This window comes from Microcaecilia unicolor, chromosome 6 (assembly GCF_901765095.1).
Source record: "Microcaecilia unicolor chromosome 6, aMicUni1.1, whole genome shotgun sequence".
Taxonomy (NCBI): Eukaryota; Metazoa; Chordata; class Amphibia; order Gymnophiona; family Siphonopidae; genus Microcaecilia; species Microcaecilia unicolor.
The window spans coordinates 194,686,424-194,698,583 of NC_044036.1; the positions used below are offsets into that span (position 1 = coordinate 194,686,424).

The window sequence follows — 12,160 nt, forward strand, 5'->3', positions numbered from 1 at the left end:
TTGGTGCCAATAAAGTGACCCTCTCTGTGTTGGTGGGAGGAAGCTCTAAGCTGTACCTTGGGTGTGCCCATCATTGAAACCTGTACCTTCTTACAGCAGACTGAGGCAGACGCAGACTCGCGTCTTATGGTGACTATTTTGCTGAGTTTGTGAGATGCCTAGGAGCGATCCATGAGGAGGAACTTGAGAAGATCTCTAAGTGTACCCTCGGATTCCTCCCCAACACAGGAGAGAAGGAAATCTCCAGAGAAGCTCTCCTATTTTTGTTTTTTAAGGGAAATGGCCACCGTCGTTCCATTTCAGTTGGACATGGAGGACAAGCCCAGGGCTGAGTTAACAGTCCCTAGACTATGATTCTCTGCTATGGGAGGCTGTGACACTTCCTGTGCACAGTGTCCTGTGGGATGCACAGATGAGAAACTGGGAGACCCCTCTTTTTCGCAGGTAGTATCTAAGAGGAGGAGGACTCCACATACAGAGCCCAGAAGTCTCCCAAGTTCAAAAGGCTCAATTGCCTCACCACTCTACAGTAGTTGAATCTTCTGTCAAGTAGGGCAAGAGTTCTTGCACCATTCCTCAGCTCCTCTGGGTAGAGAGGTTTGTATTCTGGACTCCTTTGGAAGGAAAGTTGTGTGTTTTTTGTTTTTTTTTTCAAGCCTCAGTTTTCATATCCTGCATCAGACCTAGGCCTAGGTTACAATTCGAATCAAATACAGAACAAGGGCCATCACCTTTATGCAAATCTCAAAGCCTTTGTCATCATAGCTTGGAACGAGCAGTGCTTAGTCATAGCACTAGGTCTTCTGACACACATTCAGGTTTTTAAAAATTGTGCAAGGAAACTCTGTACCACATATGCATATGCCATCAAATGGGAGAGGTTTTCATCTGCTCAAATAGTTACAACCTCATTAGTTTGATATTCCAGATAAGATGTATAAATTCCTTCTGTGAGAGTGCATCTTGGTACTTTTTCAGTCTGTTATACCAGATTGATGGACCCACCTTCTCTAGACTATGAACAGGCTGTTTTATTACTCCAAAAGAACTGAATCCATCTGAAAATCTGTGTGGCTGTTGATCTCTCTTGACCCCAACAGAATTGGCATTCCATTCACAAAAATAATTTTAGCTAATTCTGTAATGAAGATGCTGGGGCTGTTATTTCTAAAGTGAAATTTGATCAAACGAGAGCCACTGTAGCTCTTCTGAAATCTGCTTTATTGGCTTATAAATCACCTTTCCTCTTTTTCCATCTTGCATAATCCCAGTCAGGCTTTAGGCCTTGTTATAGTACCAAGACAGTTCTGACCACCTTAATATCAGATTTTAGGAAAGCAATCAGTCTAGGCTTGAAGTTTTTAGTGATCCAATTCAATATGCCAAGTGCCTTTTTGACCTCATTGATCATGAGTTGCTTTTAGACCTGTTAGACCAATTAAGACTGTGTAAGAAGGTTAACTGGTGGCTCTGTGGTTTCCTAAAATCTAGATCATATCAGTTGAAGCTGTTGGGTTCTCTCTCACCATCCTAGTCTCCTGACTGCAGGATGCCACAAGGCTCGCTGCCATCTCCAATCTTGATCAGTGTTATGATGTCTCCTTTAGGTGAAAGACTGGAGGCAGCGGGGTTCTGCAGTTTCATTTATTGGCACAATGTCACAATCTATATTACTACTACTACTATTTAGCATTTCTATAGCGCTACAAGGCATACGCAGCGCTGCACAAACATAGAAGAAAGACAGTCCCTGCTCAAAGAGCTTACAATCTAATAGACAAAAAATAAAGTAAGTAAATCAAATCAATTATTGTGTACAGGAAGGAGGAGGGTAGGTGGAGGCAGGTGGTTACAAGTGGTTACGAGTCAAAAGCAATGTTAAAGAGGTGGGCTTTCAGTCTAGGTTTAAAGGTGGCCAAGGAAGGGGCAAGACGTAGGGGCTCAGGAAGTTTATTCCAGGCGTAGGGTGCAGCGAGACAGAAGGCGCGAAGTCTGGAGTTGGCAGTAGTGGAGAAGGGAACAGATAAGAAGGATTTATCCATGGAGCGGAGTGCACGGGAAGGGGTGTAGGGAAGGACGAGTGTGGAGAGATACTGGGGAGCAGCAGAATGAGTACATTTATAGGTTAGTAGAAGAAGTTTGAACAGGATGCGAAAACGGATAGGGAGCCAGTGAAGCGACTTGAGGAGAGGGGTAGTATGAGTAAAGCGACCCTGGCGGAAGACGAGACGGGCAGCAGAGTTTTGAACCGATTGGAGAGGGGAGAGGTGACTAAGTGGGAGGCCAGCAAGAAGCAGATTGCAGTAGTCTAAACGAGAGGTGACAAGGGTGTGGATGAGGGTTTTGCTAGAGTGCTCGGAAAGAAAGGGGCGGATTTTACGGATGTTGTAAAGAAAGAAACGACAGGTCTTGGCGGTCTGCTGGATGTGAGCAGAGAAGGAGAGAGAAGAGTCAAAGATGACCCCAAGGTTTCGAGCTGAGGAGACAGGGAGAATGAAAGAGCCATCAACAGAAATAGAAAACGGGGGGAGTGGGGAGGTGGGTTTGGAGGGAAAAATGAGAAGTTCGGTTTTGGTCATGTTTAATTTCAGGTGGCATTGAGACATCCAGATAGCAATGTCCGACAAGCACGCTGAAACTTTGGTTTGGATGCAAGGTGAGAGATCAGGGGTAGAAAGGTAGATTTGGGAGTCATCAGCATAGAGATGGTAGGAAAAGCCATGGGATGAGATTAATGAACCAAGGGAAGAAGTGTAGATAGAAAAGAGGAGAGGACCAAGAACAGAACCCTGAGGTACGCCGACAGGCAGAGGGATAGAAGTAGAAGAGGATCCACCAGAGTGAACACTGAAGGTGCGGAGGGAGAGGTAGGAAGAGAACCAGGAAAGGACAGAGCCCTGGAATCCAAGTGAGGACAGGATATCAAGGAGTATGCTGTGATCGACCGTGTCAAAAGCAGCGGAAAGATCAAGAAGAATGAGGATGGAATAGAGACCTCTGGATTTAGCCAGTAATAGGTCATTGGAGACTTTAGTAAGAGCAGTTTCAGTTGAGTGGAGTGGGCGAAAACCAGATTGTAGTGGGTCAAGAATAGCATGTGAGGAGAGAAAATCAAGGCAGCGGCGGTGAACAGCACGCTCAAATAATTTGGAGAGAAAAGGGAGGAGGGAGATGGGTTGGTAATTAGAGGGACAAGTAGGGTTGAGTGAAGGCTTCTTAAGGAGAGGTGTGACCACAGCATGTTTAAAGGCAGTAGGGACAGTTACAGTGGAAAGTGAGAGGTTGAGAATGTGACAGATAAAAGGAATAAGAGCAGGTGAGATGGCATTAAGAAGGTGGGTGGGAATGGGATCAGAGGAACAGGTGGTACATTTTGAGGAAGAAAGGAGAAGTGTAGTTTCCTCAATAGTAACTTCAGGAAAGGAGGAAAAAGAATGAGGGGAAGGAGAGAGAGGGGAACGGACTAGTGGAGGGAGAGGTGGCGAGGTAGAGAATTCAAGGTTTATCTTTTGAACCTTGTGAAAAAATTCAGCAAGGGTCTGAGGAGATAATGAAGGGGGAGTTGGGGGAGCGGGCACCTTGAGGAGAGAGTTCAATGTGGTGAAGAGAAGTCGAGGGTTAGAGCCAAGAGAGTTGGTCAGTTGGATATAATAATCCTGTTTGGCGCGTAAAAGAGCAGATTGGAAGGAGGTCAGCATGAACTTAAAGTGTAGGAAATCAGCAAGGGCCCGAGATTTCCGCCAGAGGCGTTCGGTGGAGCGGGTACAGGAACGTAGGTAGCGGATATTAGAAGTCAGCCAAGGTTGGGGTTTTGTGCGCCTTATAGGGCGGGTCATCAAAGGTGCAACAGTGTCTAAGGCAGAGGATAGAGTATTGTTATAAGAAGAAACAGCCTCGTTGACAGACGTGGATGGTGCCACAGTAGAGAGGAGGTTTGAAACATGGGAGGTCTTCCAGAAATTGTCCCTAAGACTAGGCTTGGTCTTGATTTATTGGAATCCTGGGCTTCTGAATTTAAATTTAAGTTAAATAGAGATAAGACTAAACTTCTTGTGGTAACCAACCCCTTCGACTGTACCATAATTTTACCATTGACAACGCATCCTATCCCCTAGACACTATGCTTAGGATACTGGGTGTTTTAATCAATAGTTACTTCATGTTCAAGCCTCAGGTTTCCTCAGTATTAAAAAAAAAAAAAAATCCTTCAGGTCTCTTTGGAAGCTGAGGAGAATGAGATCATATTTCTCACCTGACAACTTTAGACTGCTAGTTTCCTTGGTTTTAACTCAATTAGATTACTGCAATTCAGTCTATGCTGGATGTAAGGAGGGTGTCCTAAAACGGCTGCAAACTGTTCAAAATACAGCAGCAAGTCTTGTCCTCAAGGTATCGCATTTTGATAGAGCCACTCTAAATTATTATTCAAGCTGCACTGGCTACCCATTAAAGCCAGGATGATTTTTAAATTGTATTTTTGTCTTTCAGATATTATATGGCATGGCACCGGATTAAATGCAGCTCTTAATAACTATTCCCCTATGCAATATAATCTCTGGTTCTAGGGACTACATTAGACTTCATCTTCCAGATTGCAAGAGAGTGCGTTATAAGTCTGTTCATTCTGCAGACTTCAGCTACCAAGGTACTAAGTGGTGGAACTTGCTGCCACTTGCAATCAAGGGTCAGCCTGTGGAACTTGCTGCCAATGGCAATCAAGGGTCAGCCTGATTACTTGGTATTTTGCAAAAGACTGAAAGCTTTCCTTTTTGAGAGCTTTCTCTGCTTTGGTGATGTGTGTTAGATTATAACTGGCCATCAATGGTTTGTTATTTAGTTCTTATTTGTGCTACTCTGTTCTTACTTGATATTTTGTTTATGGTATTGTAAACCTTGCCTGTCATTTTATTTATTGTAAGCCACATTGAACTACAGTATGTTTTGGGATAATGTGGGGTATAATGTCAAACTAAACAAATACTATTTGCAAAGTAAATCTTGTTCCTTGCTTTGCATATTTACATCACATTGCTGCTTGGACCAGGCCACAATAGAGCATGTTGCATTTAGTCAACTGTGCTGGCCAGTCTGTTGGTACAGTATTGCAGCTTTTACACTCATTTCTCTGTTTCTGGACAATGGAGAATAAATTATTATTTATATGTTACATTTGTATCCCACATTTTCCCACCTATTTGCAGGCTCAGTGTGGCTTACATAGTGCTGGAAAGGCTTTTGCAGACTCCGGCGTGAACAAATACAAAGTGATGGAATAAAATGTTCTTGTGGAACAATCAGTGGAAAAGTTGTGTTATAACCATTACGTACTTTACTTTTGTTGTGTTGCAAAGATCAGGCATTTAGGTTGGATTGATAGGGTATGCCTTTTCAAACAGGTTAGTCTTTAGTAATTTCTGGAAGTTGAGGTGGTCATACGTTGTTTTCAAGGCTTTTGGTAATGCGTTCCATAGTTGTGTGCTTACGTAGGAAAAGCTGGATGCGTAAGTTGATTTGTGTTTGAGACCTTTGCAGTTTGGGTAGTGCAGATTTAGATATGTTCGTGTTGATTTAGATGTGTTTCTGGTTGGTAGGTCAATAAAGTCTGTCTTGTATCCCGGGGCATCGCCGTAAATAATTTTGTGGACCAAGGTACAGATTTTGAAAGCAATACGTTCTTTGATTGGGAGCCAGTGTAGTTTTTCGTGGAGGGGTTTAGCGCTTTCAAATCGCGTTTTTCCAAATATAAGTCTGGCTGAGGTGTTTTGGGCTATCTGAAGCTTCTTTAAAATTTGTTCTTTGCATCCCGCATAAATTCCATTACAGTAGTCTACGTGGCTTAGTACCATTGATTGTATCAGGTTGCGAAAAGTATCCCTTGGGAAGAATGGTTTCACTCGTTTGAGTTTCCACATTGAATGGAACATTTTCTTTGTTGTGGATTTCACTTGACTCTCTAGTGCTAAGTTACGGTCCAGTGTAACTCCGAGGATTTTCAGGCTGTCTGAGATAGGGAGGGTGTAGTCTAGGGTGATGATACTTGTGGGGTTGTCCACGCTATATTGGGATGAGAGGAAAAGGGAAATGGGACTTGATATACTGCCTTTCTGAGGTTTTTGCAACTACATTCAAAGCGGTTTACATATATTCAGGTACTTATTTTGTACCAGGGGCAATGGAGGGTTAAGTGACTTGCCCAGAGTTACAAGAAGCTGCAGTTGGAATTGGACTCAGTTCCCCAGGATCAAAGTCCACTGCACTAACCACTAGGCTACTCCAGGATGAGACAATGTGTTTTTTCTTTATTAAGTTTTAGTTGGAATGCATTTGCCCATGAGTCTATGATGATCAAACTGAGCTTGATTTTGTTGTTGATTTCTGTAAGTTTGTGTTATAAGTAATGTATATTGTGATGTCGTCTGCGTAGATGAAAGGGTTGAGGCCTTGATTGGATAAGGATTTGGCTAGTGGGGTCATCATTAGGTTGAAGAGGATCGGTGATAGCGGTGATCCTTGAGGTACTCCGCAGTCTGCTTTCCATGATGATAATATGTTTGAGTTTGATTTCACTTGATATGTTCTCGTGGTTAGGAAGCCCTTGATCCAGCTCGGTATATTTCCGCCAATCCTGAAGTAGTCTAGTAGTATATTATGGTTTACCATGTCGAATGCACTAGACATGTCGAATTGGAGGAGAAGGATGCTTTTACCTGTTGCTATTTCCTGCTTGAATTTGGCTAGGAGAGTGATTAGTACTGTTTCTGTGCTGTGGAGGGGGCAAAATCCTGATTGTGATTCGTGTAGTATTGAGAATTTGTTTATGTAATCAGTGAGTTGTTTGGTTACTAAGCTTTCCATCAGTTTGATTACCAGCGGGATGGATTCTATTGTACGGTAGTTAGTGATTTCATTTGTTTTTTTCTTGGTATCTTTAGGTATTGGGGTGAGTAGATGTCACGTTCGTGAGTCCTTGTGCCCAGGCGGAGCACAGAGATGAAGACTCGAACCTGCGCTCTGTTGGGCAGCCGAGCAACCCCGAGGCTTCACCTGTGATGACCGCCGTTCCCCTAGAGTTGAGCCCCCAGGTGCAGGCAGCCGAAAGGACTTCCGGATGCAGGCAGGGGTCAAACGGCCGCAGGCAGAGGGAACTCTGGGTTCAAGCAGTGAGCAGAGGCAGGCAGCCACCAGGGAGTAGAACGGGTACAGGCAGTGGTCAGATCAGACAGCGAGCAGAGAGTAATCTGCATTCAGGCAGTGGTCAGGTCAGGCAGCAAGCAGAGTAGTCTGGGTTTAGGCAGAAGTCAGGAACAGGGTAGTCAGCAATAAGGGTACTAGAGAAACACACCAAAGTGCAAAGCAAAACCTACCAATGTTGAAGCTGAAGCAAAGATGTGGAATAAAGCTGCTCCTAAAATAGCCCCCACCATCAGGGAGACAAGTATCAGCTGGCAAGAGAAGTCTCCCGTTGGTCAGTCAGTTGGGGCCTGACCGCAGGGCTCCAATCCAGTGGAGCAGGAGGCGGGGCAAAGAGTCTGGCGTTCCTCGGGGAGGCCAACCACCCGTCCGAGAGGAGCTTTCGGCGCTGTAGACTCCCCCCCGGATAGAGCAGCACGAGCAGCAGAGCCGGACCAGCCAAGATGGCTGGCGCTCTGTGTCGCTGGTGGCAGGATGGAGTTCCCGGAGCGCTGGGCCCGCCAAGATGGCCGGTGCTCCACGACGAGGGAGCGCCCCTCACCGAGGTGAGGAGCATAACAGTAGGATATTACCATTTTCCTTAGGGAAGAGACCTTGCTGAAGCATGTAATTTAGGTGGGATGTGAGGTCTGCAGTGAAGCGGTCAGGGGCAGATTTTATTAGGTAACTGGGACAGGTATTTAGTTGACAATTGGTGTTGGAGAACCTACTAGGCGACTGGGTAACTGTTTCGACGGTAAGGAGAACGAAGTTTGTCCAGGTTCGATCAGCTGGGTATTCTCCGAAGGTAGGGTCTAACTCGTTAAGGAATTTATCGATGTCAATGTTGTCCAGAGGTAGAGTGTTACTTATTTATTTGGATCACACCTTTTTCAGTAGTAGCTCAAGGTGAGTTACATTCAGGTACACTGAATATTTCTCTGTCCCAGCAGGGCTCACAATCTAAGTTTGTACCTGAGGCAATGGAGGGTTAAGTGACTTGCCCAAGATCACAAGGAGGAGCAGTGGGATTTGAACCGGCCACCTCTGAATTGCAAGTCCGGTGCTCTAACCACTAGGCCACTCCTCCACTGTTGCGTAGGTTTACAATTTTATCATTGAAGTACTTAGCAAGTTTGTCTGCGGGTGGGGTGTCTGTATTTGTTGTAGTGACTCAGGTGGTATCTAGGAGTTTGTTCACGAGTTGGTATAATTTTTTCGAGTCTTTGTAATCGGTCCCAATTTTAGTTTTATAGTATGAACAGTTGAGCAGCCTTGCACTTGGGAGGTATTTATTTATTTGCTGCACTTGATTCCCACATTTTCCCACCTATTTGCAGGCTCAATGTGGCTTACAAAATGCTACAACAACGTATACACATTATAGGATAAGAATTTCAGAATATGGATATAGATGGGTACATAGAATATCATGGCAAACATATTAACGGAATAATAATTTTACAATTGTTACAAATAAGAGTGCAAAGGTAAATCATATTGGATTGGAAGTGAATTGAAAGATTAACATAATGATATCAGGACAAGATATAATATTCAGTCATGAGGATGTAATTAAGATGAGCAGATAGGAGGGTTCCTGAATAGTTGTAATTGGAATAATTAGGAAGTCAAATTGTTATGGGGAATCTTTGTTGTACGCCTTTATGAATAAGTAAGTCTTTAATAATTTTCGGAAGGTTGTCAGGTCGTGTGTTGTTTTTATGGCGATCGGTAATTCATTCCATAGTTGTGTGCAGATGTATGAGAAACTGGATGTATGTACAGACTTGTATTTAAGTCCTCTGCAATTGGGATAATGAAGGTTTAAGCAGGTGCGTGATGAACTTTTGTTATTTCTTTCTGGTAAGTCAATTAGGTCTGACATGTATGATGGGGCATCTCCATAAATGATCTTATGAACCAAGGTACATATCTTGAATGCATTACGATCTTTCAGTGGGAGCCAATACAGTCTTTCTCTAAGGGGTCTGGCACTTTCATATCTCGCCTTGCCGAATATCAATCTGGCTGCGGTGTTCTGGGCTGTCTGGAGTTTCTTGATGGTTTGTACCTTGCATCCCGCGTATAAGGAATTACAATAGTCCAAGTGGCTCAGAACCAATGATTGCACCAATACGCAAAATGTCTCTCTTGGGAAGAAGGGTCTTGCTCTTCTGAGCTTCCACATTGCATAGAACATTTTTTAAATGACATTTTTTACATGACAATCTAGATTAAGATTGCGATCAATTGTTACGCCTAAGAGTTTCAGGGTGTCCGCAACAGGGAGAGTGTGATTTGGTGTGTTTATGCTGGGATAGTTGATTTTATTATATTGCGATGATAATATTAGGATTGTGTCTTTTCTGTATTCAGCTTAAGTTGGAAAGCGTCTGCCCATGAGTTCATAATTTGGAAACTGCGATTTATTTTGTCTGCAATTTCTGATATGTCATTTTTGAACAAAATATAAATCACATCATCGGCATAAATATATGGATTTAGGTCTTGGTTAGACAATGCTTTGGCCAAAGATAACATCATTAGATTAAAGAGAATCGGTGAGAGCGGAGATCCCTGAGGCACACCACATTCCGGTCTCCATGGTGATGATATGATTGATTTTAGATATTACCTGGTATGTTCTTGTTGTTAGAAAACTATGAAACCAATTCAATACATTTCTTCCTATTCCAAAATATTCTAGAATGTTTAATAGAATATCATGATTGACCATGTCAAACGTGCTGGACATGTTGAATTGTAACAGAAGGACATTATTACCAGTTGCAATAATATTCTTGAATTTGATCATGAGTGTTGTTAGAACTGTTTCTGTGCTGTGATTAGCACGGAATCCAGATTGGGATGTGTGTAGTACTGAGAAGTTGTTCAAGTAGTCTGTAAATTGTTTAGTTACCAACCTTTCCATTAACTTGACTACTAGAGGGATGGATGCCACTGGACGATAATTAGTTATATCATTTAGCTTTTTTTTCTGGTCTTTGGGAATTGGTGTCAGTAAGATATTGCCTTTATCCGTGGGAAAGAAACCATGTTGAAGCGTGTGATTTTAGTATGAGGTGAGATCTGTTATGAAACGTTGAGGGGCAGATTTTATTAAGTAGCTGGGATATGCATCTAGTTTGCAGTGCGATTTGGAGAATTTGTTGATCATTTGGGTAACAGTGTCTTCCGTTAATAAATGGAAATTTGGCCATATTCGATCTGCTGGATATTCATTGGCTGTCGGGTCTAAATCATCGATGAATTTTACATAGTTGGAGGAGTTAGTTGGCAAGGTGGATCTTAGTTTGATGATTTTCTCATTAAAGTAAGTGGCTAGATCGTCTGCTGATGGGGTATCCATGTTAGATAAGGTGAGTGGTGTAATGTCTAAAAGGTTATGTACAAATTGAAATAATTTATGTAGGTCTTTATTGTTTTGCTCTATTTTGGCATTGTAATATGACCTTTTATGTTTGAAAGAATATTTATATTTTTTTAACATTTAGTTTCCATGCAGTGAAAGTTTGATCATCTTTCTTTTTATTCCATGCACTTTCAAGTCTTCTTGTTTGGATTTTTATTTTTTCAGGTCATCATTAAACCAAGGAAGTGATTTGTTTCTTTGTTTCTTATCCATTTGTGAACCTGAATGGATCCTGTTTGTTGACAAAAAAAAAAAGTATTGTTCACCTGTAACAGGAGGCTTGATCAGATGCACAATCCCTATCATTTCTCCAAGAATTGCATTCCTTTCTGCTCTATGGAACAGAGTACCTGAGAAGACCTGCTGCCCATGGGAAGAGCTGTATATGCTCAGAACATTGCACTCACTAAGTTCTGAGCTCAGGGCTGGGAAAATGCCTGCTGAACCTGAATGTACCTCAAATTTAACTACTACAGAAAAGGCGTGAGCTTAAAAAAAAAAGGCCCTATATTTATTTTGTTTGCTCTTATAGGAACATAGTAAATGTCAGCACATACCTACATGATCCATCCAGTCTGCCCAACAAGGTGGCCAGAGTTCAATCTGGCACTCTGCACAGGTTCCACTTAATGATTAAATGCTGGTATCCTTAATCTCTCTCTTCTTGCCAGTTTTGGTACACAGACCATAGAAGTCTGCCCGGCATTGGTCCTACTTCACAACTACTGGAGTTGATGTCCAAGCCCATTTCAGCCTTGATCCTGATCTGCTTTTGCCATTTACAGGACCCAGACTGTAGAAGTCTGCCTAGCATTGGTCTTACTTCCCAACCTCTGAAGCATCCAATTCTTTTTCTATGTAGTGATCCTCTGTTTATCACACACATTCTTATTAATGGCCTCTTTATCGCAAAACTCAAAACAATGTACAAACAGAATATACGTTTGAATCAAGCAATGAAAAACTTAGTAATATAGACAGACCATTTTTACTACAATGTAAGCATGTTCTGAAGGGAGGAACGTGGTTTGAAATGGTCATGTTTGATCGTACTACAGATTTTCCACTAATTATCTGATTATACCCAACACTACAGGGACCATGTTCCCCTTTTATAATGCTCTTCTAAGAAGTAACTAAAGCCCAAAAGATTTCCACTAATACTGAGAATACTGAAGTTTGAGTTGTGCTTAGTGAGCCAGAGGCTGAGTACATTATTACATGTAAATTGATAACATTATGTAAATTGTCACAGGAAATTGTCAAAACAATTCATTTTAGTATTACCATAAGGGGTTTCTTTGTCCAGTTTTTAATCTAAAAAGAACATTTTGAATAATATATTCCTCTTCCTTCCCCCCCCACCCCCCCCCAAAAAAAAAAAAAAAAAAAAAAAAAAATCTCTATGGATTTTCTTCTATTTTTCTAATTCCTCCTTTCTCTTCTCTGCCTTCAATGTTTTGCTTTCCTTGTTTCATTCTCCCTCCTTACATGTAACATGGTCTGCTTTAGGGATTTGAATGGAACTTTGAAAGCTTTGTTTCTTGCAAGTAC

General features: G+C 42.2%; 1 protein-coding gene across 4 annotated transcripts in view; it reads left to right on the forward strand.

Moving 5' to 3' along the window:
* Positions 1-12,160, forward strand: part of DCAF1 (DDB1 and CUL4 associated factor 1) — a 648,223-nt gene that overhangs the window by 80,234 nt on the left and 555,829 nt on the right. The gene's annotated exons all lie outside the window — the stretch shown is intronic.